Source organism: Stegostoma tigrinum, chromosome 18 (assembly GCF_030684315.1).
Source record: "Stegostoma tigrinum isolate sSteTig4 chromosome 18, sSteTig4.hap1, whole genome shotgun sequence".
NCBI lineage: Eukaryota > Metazoa > Chordata > Chondrichthyes > Orectolobiformes > Stegostomatidae > Stegostoma > Stegostoma tigrinum.
The window spans coordinates 7,725,693-7,731,868 of NC_081371.1; positions in this window are offsets into that span (position 1 = coordinate 7,725,693).

Below are 6,176 nucleotides of genomic sequence, written 5' to 3' on the forward strand. Positions count from 1 at the left end.
TGTGAGGATGTCCCATGGGATTGTACTCATTAGAGTTTAGAAGGTCGAGGGGAGATCTAATAGAAACTTACAAGATAATGTATGGTTTAGAAGGGGTGGGCGCTAGGAAGTTGTTTCCGTTAGGCGGGGAGACTAGGATCCGTGGGCACAGCCTTAGAATTAGAGGGGGTAAATTTAAAACTGAAATGAGATGACATTTCTTCAGCCAGAGAGTGGTGGGCTTGTGGAATTCATTGCCACGGAGTGCAGTGGAGGCCGGGACGTTGGATGCCTTCAAGGCAGAGATCAACAAATTCTTGATCTCAAAAGGAATCAAGGGCTACGGGAAGAGCGCAGGGAAGTGGAGTTGAAATGCCCATCAGCTATGATTTAAATGGCGGAGTGGACTTGATGGGCCGAATGGCCTTACTTCCACTCCTGTGTCTAATGGAGATGGCAAGATAATAAAATGTGAGGCTGGATGAACACAGCAGGCCAAGCAGCATCTCAGGATGGCTCTGGTTATGAACGCTGTGTGGTTACACAGAATAGAAAAGAACTTGCTGGAATCGCCTCTGCGTTGGAGGCCATCTCTCCGCCCGAGGTTTGAAACTGAGACTTCCCCTCACAATCACTGTTCCCCCCACCCAACCAGGAGCTGGCCGAGCCCTGCCAGAGACAACAACGCATTCTGGCAATTAAAACTGTAAACTGCATTTTTCTCCCTGGGAATTAATGTTATATCTTCCCCGATCCGGCACTACCCGCGATCATTTAATACTGGGTTTTCAAATCAGAGCGGACCTCCAGATAACGCACTGACTTGCAGTTCCGGTTCTGGAAAGTGATAACGATATTTGTTTGGCCAGGAGTTGAATGCGTCAAGTGGTTCAATTACAAGTGAGGCGGATCTCTTGGAACGTGAGTTCAGCACTACCTCCTTGGACAGCTCCACACGAGCTGTAAAGGGTGCAAGTGGAGAGGGATAATGGGAACTGCAGATGCTGGAGAATCCAAGATAACTAAGTGTGGAGCTGGATGAACACAGCAGGCCCAGCAGCATTTTAGGAGCGCAGAAACTGACGTTTCGGGCCTAGCTTTTCTGATGAAGGGCCTAGGCCCGAAACGTCAGCTTTTGTGCTCCTGAGATGCTGCTTGGCCTCCTGAGTTCATCCAGCCCCACATTTTGTTACCTTGCAAGTGGAGTCTGATCTGCAGGGCTCTAACCAGTCAGTCAGCTGTCACATGTAAAATGATCAGCAGCCTTTAAATCCTCTCACAGGCTCTAACATTAACCAGATTGTTTTTAGACAAATGTGGGTTTCTTTCGCCGACAGCCTGTGGTCAGAACTAGAGAGGAAGTGATCTGCATTAGAACCTTTGGTTTTGTTGGTTCAGATAAGTAACAAGCATGATCGCAGCAGCCTTCAAATGTCGCTCCAACTGGTGTTACACAATGCTGTTTCAAAGAAGAGCCATATTGGGCTCGAAACTTCTCCTACTCCACAGATGCGGCACAGCATCTGGATTTCTCCAGCATTTTCTGTTTTCATTTTGCAAATATCTGCATTGAATACAAAACAAGGTCCCAATCACAGTATTGCTGGAAGAAGTGTCACTGTTACCACAGGTCTATAGGCAATATGTCTCAGCATGTGTGTTGAATATTGGGATCGCTTTAAAAAATAATTTCCCTACTTGTTATTGTGTAACAAGAGATTTCATTTAACAGTAATCACAGCAGCATACCGCAGTCTGCCTCATACCGCTCCCTCCCTGCCTCGAAGTCAGATGTACCTTTCCTTAGGTAAGGAGTCCAAAGCCACAGATGAACGCATTCTAGGTCTGGTCTTCACTACCATACCATTTGCGTCCCTGACTAATATTTACTCCAGAACTTTGCTAGCTTATTTGGAGGAGATGTGGAATTCTATATATTCAGGTATGTACTGTTATGTCTAAGAATGTGAGCTGGCAAGTATGCATTGCAAAGTCACATTACCTAGATTTCTTAAGGCAAAAAAAAATTCTAACACAATACTATATTCTGTGGCATGTTCCAAGTGTTGCCAAATTTCTAGAATCATATTTTGCTCTCTCATTTACTGATTCATGTGTTGAAAAATGAGCATTTACTGATTCATGTGTTGAAAAATGAGATTGACCATGAAACAAAACTGGACAGGCGATGACATCTTTCTAAGCATAATTTAGAATTTTATATTTTAAGTATTTAAAATCTCAACAATTTTTATTGTGAGACAGTTCAGGAGAGTGGATTGATGAAGTATTTTGACCAATATGCACTAAGTATAGGAACTGTGGGTATTTTGACTCTACACATTATTTATAGGGAATATATATATATTATTCGAGCCCGCGTCAACACTCTAAGTAAATACAATGGCAACAAGGCATCAGCCATTACTCTCCATACCACTTACACTGTAGTGCAGTTAAGTGTGTGTGGGCACAGTGCATGCAGATGTAAGTTGAACTGCTAATGGCTATATTCTTGAATGTCGCATTCTCCCACATGGTGGTGAACCTTCCAAGCAATGTGAATGAGTGCTTTGCCATAAGGAGTGCAAACGTTAAATCTCTGAAAGTAATTGTTGATTACAATGTAGAAATAATTGCTCATGCCTCAAAAATCCAACATAACTCTCTTCAGAATTGGAAAGGGGGAATGAAATTGCGACAATTAGTAACCTTCGGCTCCAAAAAAGGTGACTAATTGGAATGAGCTCATGCAAAGCTTAATGCATTAAAAACAGTTTTGACATCCTTTCCTAGCACATAATAACATCAGAATTGTAGTAAAAGATTTGTAAGTGAAGATGCAACTGACTTAAGTCATAAAATGTCCTTATACTACCAGAAAAGAAAACAAATGAGACGCAAAATTATTCATGCCGTCTCACATGCATTAGGCAGGTTATCAGAGGACAGAGAAGTTGAGACAAATGAACACTTAATTTGATTGAAGGATGTGGAATAAAGATGGGAATGCCTTGGAATTGAAAAGTATGAGAGATTGGCCTCGGGAGTTATCAATTCATTATGGCTCAGAGGTCTTTTGGCCAATTGATTCTATGCCATAGCTCCTGTTAAAGTCCCCGTCAAGACCGATCGCTGTTTCAAAAAATGTAATTTCCCAGTAATTGATGCAAGAGATCACACTGCAAGATTTCACATTTTAAAACTTCTAACATAACAAACAAATTAAAGTCAAACTTAACTGAGTTTTGTTTAGTAAGCAACTAAGATATCAAACTAAAGGAAAATATTTCATTAACTGGGTGAGGTCACGTGGCATTGTCTCTGTGCAGATATTGCATGAGATCACATCCTCTTTATCAAACTTTTCCATTTTGTAGGGAGAGATATTATGTGTAACCATCACGATGGGATATCACTGTTGCCTCACAGTGCCAGGGACCTGGGTTCAATTCCACTTTTGGGAGACTTTCTGTGCGCAGTTTGCACATTCGACCTGTGTCTGGCAGTGTTTCCTCCAGGTGCTCTGGTTTCCTCCTATAGTCCAAAAATGTGCAGGTTAGGTGGATTGGCCATGCTAAATTGCCCATTGTGTCCAGGGATGGAGAGACTAGGGATTAGCCATGGGAAATGCAGGGATACAAGGATAGGGAGGGTGGTGGGCCTGGTTGGGATGTTCTTCAGAGGGTCAGTGTGGATTTGATGGGCTGAATGGCCTGCTTCCACACTCCCAATTCATTCCTGCTGCAGATTTCTTTTTTACCTATTTTGTCATGAGATATGGATGTCACTGGGCATCATTTATTGCCTGTCCTAGATGCCCTTAAACAGGCACTGGGGGAACTGCCTTCTTGAACCGATGCAGTCCATATGCTATAGGTTGTCCCATAATGCCATTATAGAAGGAATTCCAGGATTTTGACCCAGTGACAGTGGAAGAATGGGTCGGAGGGGAACTTGCGGATGGTGGTTATCCCATGTATTTGCTACCCTGATCCTCCTAGATGGAAGTGGTGAGTTTGGAAGGAGCTGTGTAAAGATGTTTGGTGAATTTCCACTGTGCATCTTGTAGATCTCTCTTTCTTCTATCTCTCTCCCTTTCTTTCAATTTCTTTTTTTTCTCTTTCTTCTTTCACTCTCTCTTTCTCTTCCTTCTCTCTCTTTTTACAATCTCTTTCTTTCCCTTTCTTCTTTCTCTCTGTTTCTTCTTTCCCTCTCTTTCTTCTTTCTCTCTCTCTCTCTCTCTCTCTCTCTTTCTACTACTGCTGAGCGTGTGGTGGAGTGAGTAGAGCCAATAAAGTAAACTGCTTTGTTCTGGATGGTGTCAAGCTTCTTGAGTGTTGTTGGAGCTGCACTCATCCAGGCAAGTGGGGTTCACAGGCTTTCTGGAGTCAACAGGAGAGTTACTTGCTGCGGTATTCCTAGCATCTGATCCTGCTCTTTTTGCCGGTATATTTATATGGCAAGACCAGATGAGTTTCTGATCAATGGCAGCCCTCAGGATGTTGATATTGGTTGATAAAGCCACTGAATGTCAAAGGGCAGTGTTTAGATTGTCGCTTATATGAGATAGTTATTGCCTGGTATTTATGAGGCATACTTGCCACTTGTTTGCGCAAGCCTGAATATTGCTCAGATCTTGACGCATTTGAACATGGACTTCAGACTTTTCCCGTTTAAATAATGTACAGCTCCTCTACATTTCCTACCAAAGTGCATAACCTCACATTTTTTGACATTATATTCCACCTGCACTGTTTATTTCCCCACTTGTGCACACATGCGTGTGTATGTGTGTGTGTTTTACACACACGTGTGTTTTGTGTGTGTGTGTGTGTGTTTGTGTGTGTGTGTGTGTGTGTGTGTGTGTGTGTGTGTGTTCAAGAGTGTGAGAGAGATTTGTAAATCCTGCAACTGAGTGCGTCAGACACACACCCACCCTTCCCCTCCTTGATTTGAAAAAATGATTTCCACAAAATAGTCAGGGTAAGAGAAATACTCAGGCTGAGATGCACGCTCTTCTGAGCCATTTTCTTCTGAATTCCTCTGAGGCTGTCTCACCAGATGTGAAACAATGTTAATGTTAATGACACTTAAATTGTTAGCTCAGTCTGGTCTACACTTATGTTCCTTGTAAACAAGGCTTGGAGCCGAGTCTGCCTCTCTCTAGCTATTTGCTTTAACTGTGCTGGCCAAGAAATTACTGAGGTCCAGTGCCTCGCATTTTTAAGGTAATTTAATAAATCATGAATTTAAATTATTCATTCATTGCTTTGGAGGTTTCTTTTGTGAAATTCTGATTTGATGTCATTCCAATCTTGTCTTTGAAATTTACTCACTGGTACCTCCGACTGACAGAAAAATTGAAGTGTGCACCTGCCCCTTCCCTTTCCTCACATGTACATATTGGACAAACTTGTCATAGATGGTACATGCTACTGCCACAGTGCATCAATGGTTTGGGGACTGAATGTGGAACATAGTGGATGGGGTACCAATCGAACAGACTTTATTTTTAATACTCATCCAAGGGATAGGGAAACACTGGCTAGGCCAACATTTATTGCCCATCCCTAATTGCCCTTGAGAAGAAGGATTTTGAACCAGTAATTCTGAAGGAATTGTGATATATTTCCAAATCAAGATTTGATTTGATTTTGATTTGAACTGATTTGATTTATTATTGTCATTTGTACTGAGATATAATAAAAGTATTGTGTTGTGTACTATCCATACAAATCATGTCTTACATAAGCACATCAGGGTACAGCAAGTACAACAAAATGCAGATATAGTGTTATAGCTACAGAGAAGCTGCAGGGAAACTGTAATATATGAGACGTCCATTCAAAAGTATGATAACAGCAGGAAAGAAGCTGTTTCTGAATCTGTTGGTGAGAGATAATGGGAACTGCAGATGCTGGAGAATCCAAGATAATAAAGTGTGAAGCTAGATGAACACAGCAGGCCAAGCAGCATTTCAGGAGCACAAACAGGAGCTCTCTGATGAAGGGTGTAGGCCTGAAACGTCAGGCTCTCTGATGAAGGGTCTAGGCCCGAAACGTCAGCTTTTGTGCTCCTGAGATGCTGCTTGGCCTGCTGTGTTTATCCAGCTTCACACTTTATTACTCTGAATCTGTTGGTACCTGTTTTCAAACATTTGCTTCTTGTTGGTTTGCGGTTGGAGAGGACTGTCT